This window comes from Rattus norvegicus, chromosome 17 (genome assembly GCF_021556685.1).
Source record: "Rattus norvegicus strain SHRSP/BbbUtx chromosome 17, alternate assembly SHRSP_T2T, whole genome shotgun sequence".
In the NCBI taxonomy this organism is placed as follows: Eukaryota; Metazoa; Chordata; class Mammalia; order Rodentia; family Muridae; genus Rattus; species Rattus norvegicus.
This window is the reverse complement of record NC_141550.1, coordinates 37,581,550-37,596,034: the sequence shown is the minus strand read 5'-3', so window position 1 is coordinate 37,596,034 and position 14,485 is coordinate 37,581,550.

Here is a 14,485-nt window from a genome sequence, read left to right as displayed (position 1 = left end):
TCCATCTTGTCTAATTGGATGGCTGTATATATATGGGCCACATGTGGGGCAGGCTCTGAATGGGTGTTCCTTCTGTGTCTGTTTTAATCTTTGCCTCTCTCTTCCCTGCCAAGGGTATTCCTGTTCCCCTTTTAAAGAAGGAGTGAAGCATTCACATTTTGATCATCCATCTTGAGTTTCATTTGTTCTAGGCATCTAGGGTACTTCAAGCATTTGGGCTAATAGCCACTTATCAATGAGTGCATACTATGTGTATTTTTCTGTGATTGGGTTAGCTCACTCAGGATGATATTTTCCAGTTCCAACCATTTGCCTACAAATTAGATAAAGTCATTGTTTTTGATAGCTGAGTAATATTCCATTGTGTAGATGTACCACATTTTCTGTATCCATTCCTCTGTTGAAGGGCATCTGGGTTCTTTCCAGCTTCTGGCTGGTATAAATAAGGCTGCGATGAACATAGTGGAGCACGTGTCTTTTTTATATGTTGGGGCATCTTTTGGGTATATGCCCAAGAGAAGTATAGCTGGATCCTCAGGCAGTTCAATGTCCAATTTTCTGAGGAACCTCCAGACTGATTTCCAGAATGGTTGTACCAGTCTGCAATCCCACCAACAATGGAGGAGTGTTCCTTTCTCCGCATCCTCGCCAGCATCTGCTGTCACCTGAGTTTTTGATCTTAGCCATTCTCACTGGTGTGAGGTGAAATATCAGGGTTGTTTTGATTTGCATTTACCTTATGACTAAAGATGTTGAACATTTCTTTAGGTGTTTCTCAGCCATTCGGCATTCCTCAGCTGTGAATTCTTTGTTTAGCTCTGAACCCCATTTTTTAATAGGGTTATTTGTCTCCCTGCGGTCTAACTTCTTGAGTTCTTTGTATATTTTGGATATAAGGCCTCTATCTGTTGTAGGATTGGTAAAGATCTTTTCCCAACCTGTTGGTTGCCGTTTTGTCCTAACCACAGTGTCCGTTGCCTTACAGAAGCTTTGCAGTTTTATGAGATCCCATTTGTCGATTCTTGATCTTAGAGCATAAGCCATTGGTGTTTTGTTCAGGAAAAAATACTCTTTAATAGTACATAAATGTTCAAAACTCTAAAGTTTCTGAGCTACAAGGCAGCCTCTTAAGAACAATTATCGTTTAAAACAAAATACCAAAACCACAAAACTCAATGACACAATGAAAGAAAACATGTAATCCACTCTAAAAGAGGAGGGGGGTCATGGAGAGAAAGGTTGGATTGAAATAAGACTGATTCACATTAAGGCAAATACTAAATCTTCTGGCTAAATGTCCACTATCCAGAGCTTCAATTCCAAATAATTTACCATACTTCATTGCTGTAACTTTTCTGCTAACCGCATACATTTTATTCTTGAATTCTTTCTACACTGTTTCTGAATCTACCCATACTGCATCTTTCACAGCTCTGTCATAACCAACATTGTGGGTATTACGTATAGGGATGCAATACTATGAATATATCTCATATCGTATATAACCTCATCTCAAGAGTAAATAATGCATCATTATGTCACTTGGAACTAGAGACTGCTATCTTATTATGTCCTCAGTCTGTTTGTTTAAAATACCTTTAAGAAAACAACATAACAACCAATGTTAGTTACCATGAATATCCTATATAATCAACATTTACTATCAAAACGTATGTATATATAATGTATAGCCTTAAATTGTGTAAACTGTCATGTCTCTGATCCAGAATGATGTATGTGCAACATTCACTGAAAATAAAAATAAAAATTGAAAAGAGGTTAAAAGCAGTGATATATATATATAGAGAGAGAGAGACATAATTTTTATCATATTATATTATATTTGATGTTTTTTTCTGTGTCAGTTGTAGTCAGTAACTTAATTCCTTGTAAAATTTCATTAAATATTTCATAAACCAAAAATAGTTAAAGTAGTGAAGACAAAATATTGTACTGTGATTGTCTGATTTGGTCCTGTGAAAATGATTACAGTGCCAAAACCAGTTTGATGCCTCAGGGTCTTTCTGCTGAATATTCAACTTCTATTCCTCAAGGAAAAGAATAAATAGCATCATATGGTAAAAGGACGAATACCTGAGATGTTTAGGACGGAAGTTTGTGGTGGGAAAGTGAATGAATTCTAAATATAATAAATACTATACAGCCCAATAAAATATATTATTAAGGAAAATAATTTGAACATCAATAAAAATAAGAAGAAATAACTCTACATAAAGAAAAGAATGTGGGAAAATGATGATTCTATTATTAAGTAAGGATAAATGTCCCTCAAATTCATGTGCTTGAAGGTATATTTGCCTTAAGTTAGACTTTTATGTGAGAAGGTAGAACTTTAAAATCTTTCCTTAAATTTTCAAATCTATGGTCCTTCTTGGGACAAAGTCTTTGAACAACCAATTGATTAAGGGCAGTAACAGCACAGAAAGAAAACAATATTAAAAGAAGAAAAAGAAGGACTGAAGGTAAAAAAGAAGTGGTAAGATTTTTAAAATGTAGATTAAGTGGATAAAATTGGTAAGAAAACAGGACAATTGAAGAGAAGTAGGGAGTAGATTTTTAATAATAGGGGAGGAGAAAAGAGGGGTGAAGGGGAGAAATGAAATATATCAACTGACTATATTGGACTATAATTGTATAGCCAATGATTGTCTTATGAAGTGGGTAGAGGTAAATGAATCTGATATTGTTGAAGGGGGAGATTGATTCTAGGAGAAGAGAGATAATAGGTAGAAAGATACTAATAGGGGGTTGAATTTTCTGGTACCAATGCAGGAAACACATTCTCATTGGCAAAGACGAATAATCACTGGCAATGTGATAATATCTAGGCTTAATAGATATTTCTTGCCAAAGTTTCATCTAAGAACAGTATGTTTGCATGTAAAATTGAGTATGTCTTTAAGTCTGAATGTGCAGTGGGCAGTGTGTAGCAAAGCCTTATTTCTGATTGAAGATGAATTGCCAGAAAGACACCAATCCACAAATGGTATTTTTCTGCTGTGTCTCCAGAAAAACCAGTATACATTTTAAATAAGACACTCCTACAAAACCATTTAGAATCATTTCCCTACATTGATCAGAGTTGAGCACTGCTAGAACCTGAATACTTTCTGCAACTCCAGTAGAACATCAACACACTGAATCTCTAAAGATGTGGTTGGTTCAAGAATTGGCTAGTAAGTTTTCATAATATCAGTAATATATACAGATAAATATACAAAAATGACACACAAAAATATATGATACAGACAAAACCCTTAGTTTTTTTTTCAAAAATAATGCTGTCTAAAATTCACTGACCAAAGACATCAATATAACATGGATATATATTATTTATGGTTACAGATACCATAGATTATATATTCAAATACTTATTCAAAACAGAATGTAAGCAGGCAACTTCCCAAAACTTCTGAGCATATATTCCACAAACAAGAAAGCTGGACTTCAACTGCCATTCCAATATCAGCCAGTATAGACACTTTATATCATCTGGTACATAATTTTATACTCAAGACGACTCCTCATGGCCCTCAGTTATAATGGAGTTTCTATGGAAAGAATCAAAAGCACTTATTTGTTGCCACAAGATAAGAAATAAAAAGCCAGGTGATAGCAATGGTGCTTCATTTGTAGTTCTTCAGTGAAGTACCACAGACAGAAAAATTAAAGCCTATTTCCAATACCCTTTATACCTTCCAAAACTTAATGGTAAGACCCTATTAGTGAAGAAACAAACACATAAGACACATAACATGAAGAAAGTAAGGTGTTGCAGACCTGGATAATTTATGACAACTGGATAAATTTACTAGTGCTAAATGGAATTACAAAGAGTACCAGAGAAGAAGAAAAATGTCATCAATCTGATCCAGCCATGAAACATGCAAGCTGTAATAATGACTGGCTAAAAAGCTATGACCACTAGTAAAATAAGGGCCTGAACACCATGGGAGTAAGCAACTATTTTCTCATCAAACTGAAGGCCTACTCTGCAAGAGGAAAGTTGTATTTGGGACAATCACTGGACTATGAACATGTACCTGGACACTTCATTGATCATAGTTGAGAACCTATTTTTACCATTGTCCTAAAAGGACATAGAATTAAAAAGGTTCCTAACTTACCATTTTATTTCTAAATTCACATATCCCTTGGTCAGCATTTGAGAAATTGCTGTTTGCAGAAGATTTTTATTAATAATTCACCATTGACCAAGCTATAGGATAAAATTGACAGCAGAATGCTTAGCCCTAAATTAACATAATACCCTCTTTCTTCGAAGACTCAGGAATCCATGATAAAGTGGGAGTAGAAAGAATGTAAGGTTCACAGGACAGGGATGTCTATAACAAAAGTATCTTCTCTATACAGCAGGGCAATCGCACATAAATAAAACTGTGACTATCTGAATAAAACTTGTATTAGCCCAAGTCAGACAAAATTCCAACCTCGATGGTATACTTTGGGTGGAAGTTACACCCCATCAAAAGACAATTTGAGGGGTTGGGGATTTAGCTCAGTGGTAGAGCGCTTGCCTAGCAAGCGCAAGGCCCTGGGTTCGGTCCCCAGCTCCGAAAAATAGAAAAAAAAAACAAAAAAAAAAGACAATTTGACCACTGATAGTTGCTGAGAGAGAGAAAGAGAGAATGAAAGAGGGGCAGTGGGAGAGGGAGAAAGAGAGTAAGAGCAAAACAGAAAGAGAAAGAAATAGAGATTTAGAAACTGAGAGACACAAAAATACCTGGACAGATAGAGACACAGAAGGACAGACAGAAACAGAGATAGAGAGACAGCATTGATTTTCTAGCTCATAACCTGAGAAGATGATTATGCTACAATGGATATCCATACATCAAAAATACTTATCTTGATGAGTTTAACAAGACTTACAAAGGAGGCAAAAGTGGTTAGGTAGAATGTGGAAGAGATACCTTAATTGTTGAGGAGGTAAATGAATATTTTCAAAACATGTTGCACAAAATTCACAAAACAGGTAAATTTGTATGTAAATGCAGGATTAGTAAAGAAGCAGGAGATCATCAGGATAGGGAGGGCAGAAACGAGACTAAAAGGTCAGTGTGATAGGAATACAAAATGTTAAAATAAAACCCATTAGTATCATTTTTAATATATGCTAATAAATTTTAAAGGAGTAGATTTGGGAAATATATTAAATGTCCTTTTTTTTTATTAACTTGAGTATTTCTTATATACATGAGTGTTATTCCCTTTCCCGGTTTCCGGGCAAACATCCCCCTCCCCCCTAACCCCTCCCCTTCTTTATGGGCATTCCCCTCCCCATTCTCCCCCCCTTGCCGCCCACCCCCAACAATCTAGTTCACTGGGGGTTCAGTCTTAGCAGGACCAAGGGATTCCCCTTCCACTGGTGCTCTTACTAGGATATTTATTGCTACCTATGAGGTCAGAGTCCAGGGTCAGTCCATGTTTAGTCTTTAGGTAGTGGCTTAGTCCCTAGAAGCTCTGGTTGTTTGGCATTGTTGTACCTATGGGGTCTCGAGCCCCTTCAAGCTCTTCCAGTTCTTGCTCTGATTCCTTCAACGGGGGTCCTATTTTCAATTCAGTGGTTTGCTGCTGGCATACGCCTCTGTGTTTGCTGTATTCTGGCTGTGTCTCTCGGGAGAGATCTACATCCGGCTCCTGTCGGCCTGCACTTCTTTGCTTCATCCCTCTTGTCTAATTGGATGACTGTATACGCATGGGCCAATGTCCTAAGTATAGTATAAATCATAGCTTCATCATAAAACCAAATTTCTGGCCTGCTGGGAACCTTGGATGAATAAAATACAGAGACTTCAGGATGAGCAAGCTTGAATTTATTCTAAGTGTGGAAAAATAATTTCCTCCTCAAAGAGTACATTGTGTACAGTTCTGTACTAAACATAGGAATACAGCATGAGAGTATTTAATGGAGCATCTGTTGTACAACATTTTTGAAACATTTGCCCAAGGAGGAGAAATATTAGGTAACCATTGGTTTTCCCAGAAATGTGTCTGTGGGGAGGAAGTTGCTCACTCACCTCCAGAACCATTTAGAAAACATTCACTGCACTTAAATAGCTCCTTTCCACAGGGCAGACGAAAAGCCATAAGAATATACTGACTGTGGCATGTGTGACCCACATTTAGCAAAGCATCACCTACAGCAAACAGAACAGCTCATGAAAAAAATTAATTATAAGATATGCAAAGGAAGTATTGACATCCATTCTACTATTCTGGAGCTTTTCCTTTTAGCATTGGTTCTTAACTTGTGTGTCATGACCCCTTTGCTCGTGCAATCCTTTCATAGCAGTTACCTAAGACCTTTTGAAATCATAGATATTTACAATATAATTCAATATATAATATAACAGTAGAAAAATTACAGTTATAAAAATAATTTTATGGTTGGTGATCACCACAACATGAAAAACCATATTAAATGGTCACAACATTAGGCAGATTGAGGCCCACTGCTTTAGAGGAAAACACTGTAATCAAAATAAGAGCTTTTCAAGATGTACAAATCACTCATATGGATTTTGTTTAGCATCCACATAGATGAAGAATAAAAAATAAATCTATATTTTTATAAAAGAGATAGCATTCTGGCTTAGGAGACCATGATGACCATCTCCAAAGCTGTCAATATATGAAGCTAATCTCTATGAATATTATTAATAACTTAGTAATGCATCTGAAAATCAGACCAAGGTTGAACTGGAATCTTCCTCTATGCTGCTTTTGTTTCAGAGTTCCAAAGACACTCAGAGCTCTGCTTAATGTCCTTTGAGGAACTGACACCCAGAAGAGGACTCATTTACCTTCTAAAGCCAGGAGAAAGAACACCATGGCACGTCCAACAAAACAATCATGATACAACAAATATAATTACAAGAATAATGGTCAATTAAACTGCCGCAAAAAAGTTGACTGAACCATGATTTATTGGCTCAATATTGAGTGAAAAAGCATAAACATAGATCCCTTTCTCAAAAAGGATTTTGTAATTTTTAAGCCTTTATAGAAATACTACAAGAACATGAGAAAGAGTAAGATGTGATATGTACAAATTTTACACCTAGTCGATATAATCACCAGTGACCACGTATGTAGCCCACTTGGCTTTGAGATCTCTAAATGATGTGAATACTAATTATAACATACACATAGAAGACATACACAGATACAGCAGTTTATGCTAATGGTCATGGCACTGCTAACAATCGAAATATAATAAAGACATTGACACCATAACTTCCTTCCTGTTACAGCAGTGAGTGGGTTCCAGGCAAATTGCTAGAGTACATAGGAATTAGGAAGTTAACTGAAACCAGGATTCCATCCCAGCAGCCTTCTCCAGTGGCCCATGAGCTATAGTGGAACTAATTATAAGATGCAGCTGTCTCTGAGTCAAATGTGCTCCTGTAAGTAAGCTTTCAGCCATGCCCTTCTGAGTAAATCTGATCAGTCTGTGGATTGACTGAGGATAGTAGAGAAAATCCTTTTGTTAGAGTCCTGACTTCTTGCATGAGTAGCCATTTGTATTTGTTTGAGTAAGAGCACCAGGCTTAGGAGAAATTTTGAGTTTAGGAAGAATCTTCATTGGGATATAGCAGGCCCTCTTTACAGTGGTTCAAAAACATGGTGGTGCTTTTCTTTATGTCAAGTGTAATAACTACTCAGCATCCTTTATCTTATTTGAACTGATGGAAAAAAATGAGACAGGTAAAGCCAGATGTAGTTGCACACGATTGAACTCTGAGTGCTGCAATGGCAAAGACACCTGGGTCCTTGAGACTGGATGACTAGCCAGGACAGTATACTTGGGAATTTCCAGGAAAGTGAGATTTCATCTCACCAATTTTCAAATAAAAGTATGGTTGATATATGCTGCTTAAAAAATTGTCCATTACCATGACAATTTATTGAATTTAAAGGTTGATTTTACTAAAATTCAGAAATGGTTAACTAACTGGGAACACAAGAGTGAGTGTATTCTTATGTCACAGTTCAGAAAGAAGCAAAGATTTTCTCGTTTTTTTTTTTTTTTTTCATCTTAAACATGAGTTTGTCCACTTGATCTAACCTTCATAACATTAGGGGCTAAAGCCTAGAGTAGATAATTACAGTAGAAGGGAACCTTACAGTCTTGACCAATTAGACGTTTAAGGGTTATATGATTAGCACGGTTATATTTATTAAAAGTTGCTGTTACTAAAGCTCTGTAGATGACATGGGAAGAAACAAGAGAGTTGATGAGATCAATAGCTTTTATGAAATAGAGAACCAAAGTATTTGTGTACTTGACTTCATTTAGATTATGAAAATTCTTCAGGAAAATTGGATAGAACATGTATACATGTTCATATACATGCATGTAGAGAGAGATAGATAAATTTATTTTCTATTGTACACAATAAACTGCAGTGAAGATATTCATTGAAAATTAAAGTCTAATATATGGATTATCTAATAATATCTGAATTATTAAGTCAAAGAGCTTTTTGTAGAATTGCATACTACAAATGCCTAGGTCCATTTTCTTGTACTTAAGTGAGCTTAGATATACTTCACTTATAAATTTTTAATATTGACCTGGTATGTGTAGAATTTAAATTCTGAGTTTCCTATCTCAGAAATTATTTACAGGTAATCCAAAGGAATGTAAAAATGTATTTAACTTGTTTTTATATCTTGTTTCTTTTGTGTTGTGTGAATAAATATTGATTGTAGACTTTGCACTGTGTGTTGAAACAGTAAGTTAGTGAGTAATCCAACACTGATCATTTAAAAATATAAAGATAATTGAGAGTCAGAAATATAAATAAATGAAGATTACTAGGGCTTCTTTGTTCATGTGATTAAAGGTAGAATTGGTGCTTTATAAACAATAACATCAGGTAAACTGAGTCTTAGTTCCATGGATAAAGTCTCTGCTACACAGAAATTCAAGGAAGACAGGTGTGTGTGTGTGTGTGTGTGTGTGTGTGTATAGTACATATTAATATAGAGTAGAGAGTCCATGATTTTGACATTCAGCCTTCCAGAGTCTACTAACGGAACTTATGATATCACATAAATTTGTAAAAGTCTTTTTCATTACAACAGTAAGATCATATCACATAGACCCACTGTACTCACAGGTTTGGGCAAAGCTCAACTTCAAAAAAAATCTAAGGAAGCCCCTGGGCAGCACCCCACGAGCGAACCTGAGCCTCGGGACCACAGGTAAGACCAAATTTTCTGCTGCAAGAAAGCTGCCTGGTGAGCTTGGGACACACGGAAGCAGAATTTCTCTAGGACCGGGCACTTTCTGTGTTTACCGGAAGTCCCACACCCTCGGATCCCGGCCTGCAGCAGCTCTCTGCTCCCAGACCCGGTGAGAGAGAGACCCAACCGCCTGGTCAGGTGGGCACTCCTGAGGCTGCAGAGCGGAAGAGACCACCAACACTGCTCACCCCTGCCCACATCCCTGGCCCAAGAGGAAACTGTATAAGGCCTCTGGGATCCCGTGGGGGAGGGCCCAGGAGCGGCAGGACACCTGCCTGAGACACCACCGGAACCTGAAAGAAACAGACCGAATAAACAGTTCTCTGCACCCAAATCCTGTGGGAGGGAGAGCTAAACCTTCAGAGAGGCAGACAAGCCTGGGAAACAAGAAGAGACTGCTCCCTGCACACACATCTCGGACGCCAGAGGAAAAAGCCAAAGACCATCTGGAACCCTGGTGCACTGAAGCTCCCGGAAGGGGCGGCACAGGTCTTCCTGGTTGCTCCCAGTGCAGAGAGCCCCTGGGCAGCACCCCACGAGTGAACCTGAGCCTCGGGACCACAGGTAAGACCAAATTTTCTGCTGCAAGAAAGCTGCCTGGTGAACTCAAGACACAGGCCCACAGGAACAGCTGAAGACCTGTAGAGAGGAAAAACTACACACCCGAAAGCAGAACACTCTGTCCCCATAACTGACTGAAAGAGAGGAAAACAGGTCTACAGCACTCCTGACACACAGGCTTATAGGACAGTCTAGCCACTGTCAGAAATAGCAGAACAAAGTAACACTAGAGATAATCTGATGGCGAGAGGCAAGCGCAGGAACCCAAGCAACAGAATCCAAGACTACATGCCATCATCGGAGCCCAATTCTCCCACCAAAACAAACATGGAATATCCAAACACACCAGAAAAGCAAGATCTAGTTTCAAAATCATATTTGATCATGATGCTGGAGGACTTCAAGAAAGACATGAACACACTTAGGGAAACACAGGAAAACATTAATAAACAAGTAGAAGCCTACAGAGAGGAATCACAAAAATCCCTGATAGAATTCCAGGAAAACACAATCAAACAGTTGAAGGAATTAAAAATGGAAATAGAAGCAATCAAGAAAGAACACATGGAAACAACCCTGGATATAGAAAACCAAAAGAAGAGACATGGAGCTGTAGATACAAGCTTCAGCAACAGAATACAAGAGATGGAAGAGAGAATCTCAGGAGCAGAAGATTCCATAGAAATCATTGACTCAACTGTCAAAGATAATGTAAAGCGGAAAAAGCTACTGGTCCAAAACATACAGGAAATCCATGACTCAATGAGAAGATCAAACCTAAGGATAATAGGTATAGAAGAGAGTGAAGACTCCCAGCTCAAAGGACCAGTAAATATCTTCAACAAAATCATAGAAGAAAACTTCCCTAACCTAAAAAAAGAGATACCCATAGACATACAAGAAGCCTACAGAACTCCAAATAGATTGGACCAGAAAAGAAACACCTCCCGTCACATAATTGTCAAAACACCAAACACACAAAATAAAGAATGAATACTAAAAGCAGTAAGGGAAAAAGGTCAAGTAACATATAAAGGGAGACCTATCAGAATCACACCAGACTTCTCACCAGAAACTATGAAGGCCAGAAGATCCTGGACTGATGTCATACAGACCTTAAGAGAACACAAATGCCAGCCCAGGTTACTGTATCCAGCAAAACTCTCAATTAACATTGATGGAGAAACCAAGATATTCCATGACAAAACCAAATTTACACAATATCTTTCTACAAATCCAGCACTACAAAGGATAATAAATGGTAAAGCCCAAAATAAGGAGGCAAGCTGTACCCTAGAAGAAGCAAGAAACTAATCGTCTTGGCAACAAAACAAAGAGAATGAAAGCACACAAACATAACCTCACATCCAAATATGAATATAAAGGGAAACAATAATCACTATTCCTTAATATCTCTCAACATCAATGGCCTCAACTCCGCAATAAAAAGACATAGATTAACAAACTGGATACGCAACGAGGACCCTGCATTCTGCTGCCTACAGGAAACACACCTCAGAGACAAAGACAGACACTACCTCAGAGTGAAAGGCTGGAAAACAACTTTCCAAGCAAATGGTCAGAAGAAGCAAGCTGGAGTAGCCATTCTAATATCAAATAAAATCAATGTCCAACAAAAAGTCATCAAAAAAGATAAGGAAGGACACTTCATATTCATCAAAGGAAAAATCCACCAAGATGAACTCTCAATCCTAAATATCTATGCCCCAAATACAAGGGCACCTACATACGTAAAAGAAACCTTACTAAAGCTCAAAACACACATGGCACCTCACACAATAATAGTGGGAGATTTCAACACCCCACTCTCATCAATGGACAGATCATGGAAACAGAAATTAAACAGTGATGTCGACAGACTAAGAGAAGTCATGAGCCAAATGGACTTAACGGACAGATCATGGAAACAGAAATTAAACAGTGATGTCGACAGACTAAGAGAAGTCATGAGCCAAATGGACTTAACGGATATTTATAGAACATTCTATCCTAAAGCAAAAGGATATACCTTCTTCTCAGCTCCTCATGGTACTTTCTCCAAAATTGACCATATAACTGGTCAAAAAACGGGCCTCAACAGGTACAGAAAGATAGAAATTATCACATGCGTGCTATCGGACCACCACTGCCTAAAACTGGTCTTCAATAACAATAAGGGAAGAATGCCCACATATACATGGAAATTGAACAATGATAACCTGGTCAAGGAAGAAAGAAAGAAAGAAATTAAAAACTTTTTAGAATTTAATGAAAATGAAGGTACAAGATGCTCAAACTTATGGGATACAATGAAAGCTGTGCTAAGAGGAAAACTCATAGCGCTGAGTGCCTGCAGAAAGAAACAGGAAAGAGCATATGTCAGCAGCTTGACAGCACACCTAAAAGCTCTAGAACAAAAAGAAGCAAATACACCCAGGAGGAGCAGAAGGCAGGAAATAATCAAACTCAGAGCTAAAATCAACCAAGTAGAAACAAAAAGGACCATAGAAAGAATCAACAGAACCAAAAGTTGGTTCTTTGAGAAAATCAACAAGATAGATAAACCCTTAGCCAGACTAACGAGAGGACACAGAGAGTGCGTCCAAATTAACAAAATCAGAAATGAAAAGGGAGACATAACTACAGATTCAGAGGAAATTCAAAAAAGTCATCAGATCTTACTATAAAAACCTATATTCAAAAAAATTTGAAAATCTTCAGGAAATGGACAATTTCCAAGACAGATACCAGGTATCGAAGTTAAATCAGGAACAGATAAACCAGTTAAACAACCCCATAACTCCTAAGGAAATAGAAGTAGTCATTAAAGGGCTCCCAACCAAAAAGAGTCCAGGTCCAGACGGGTTTAGTGCAGAATTCTATGAAACCTTCATAGAAGACCTCATACCAATATTATCCAAACTATTCCACAAAATTGAAACAGATGGAGCACTACCGAATTCCTTCTACGAAGCCACAATTACTCTTATACCTAAACCACACAAAGACACAACAAAGAAAGAGAACTTCAGACCAACTTCCCTTATGAATATCGACGCAAAAATACTCAATAAAATTCTGGCAAACCGAATCCAAGAGCACATCAAAACAATCATCCACCATGATCAAGTAGGCTTCATCCCAGGCATGCAGGGATGGTTTAATATACGGAAAACCATCAACATGATCCATTATATAAAAAAACTGAAAGAACAGAACCACATGATCATTTCATTAGATGCTGAGAAAGCATTTCACAAAATTCAACACCCCTTCATGATAAAAGTCCTGGAAAGAATAGGAATTCAAGGCCCATACCTAAACATAGTAAAAGCCATATACAGCAAACCAGTTGCTAACATTAAACTAAATGGAGAGAAACTTGAAGCAATCCCACTAAAATCAGGGACTAGACAAGGCTGCCCACTCTCTCCCTACTTATTCAATATGGTTCCTGAAGTTCTAGCCAGAGCAATCAGACAACAAAAGGAGATCAAGGGGATACAGATCAGAAAAGAAGAGGTCAAAATATCACTATTTGCAGATGACATGATAGTATATATAAGTGATCCCAAAAGTTCCACCAGAGAACTACTAAAGCTGATAAACAACTTCAGCAAAGTGGCTGGGTATAAAATTAACTCAAATAAATCAGTTGCCTTCCTCTATACAAAAGAGAAACAAGCCGAGAAAGAAATTAGGGAAACGACACCCTTCATAATAGACCCAAATAATATAAAGTACCTCGGTGTGACTTTAACCAAGCAAGTAAAAGATCTGTACAATAAGAACTTCAAGACACTGAGGAAAGAAATTGAAGAAGACCTCAGAAGATGGAAAGATGTCCCATGCTCATGGATTGGCAGGATTAATGTAGTAAAAATGGCCGTTTTACCAAAAGCAATCTACAGATTCAATGCAATCCCCATCAAAATACCAATCCAATTCTTCAAAGAGTTAGACAGAACAATTTGCAAATTCATCTGGAATGACAAAAAACCCATGATAGCTAAAGCTATCCTCAACAATAAAAGGACTTCAGGGGGAATCACTATCCCTGAACTCAAGCAGTATTACAGAGCAATAGTGATAAAAACTGCATGGTATTGGTACAGAGACAGACAGATAGACCAATGGAATAGAATTGAAGACCCAGAAATGAACCCACACACCTATGGGCACTTGATTTTTGACAAAGGAGCCAAAACCATCCAATGGAAAAAAGATAGCATTTTCAGAAAATGGTGCTGGTTCAACTGGAGGGCAACATGTAGAAGAATGCAGATCGATCCATGCTTATCACCCTGTAGAAAGCTTAAGTCCAAGTGGATCAAGGACCTCCACATCAAACCAGACACACTCAAACTAATAGAAGAAAAACTAGGGAAGCATCTGGAACACATGGGCACTGGAAAAAATTTCCTGAACAAAACACCAATGGCTTATGCTCTAAGATCAAGAATCGACAAAGGGGATCTCATAAAACTGCAAAGCTTCTGTACGGCAAAGGACACTGTGGTTAGGACAAAACGGCAACCAACAGATTGGGAAAAGATCTTTACCAATCCTACAACAGATAGAGGCCTTATATCCAAAATATACAAAGAACTCAAGAAGTTAGACCGCA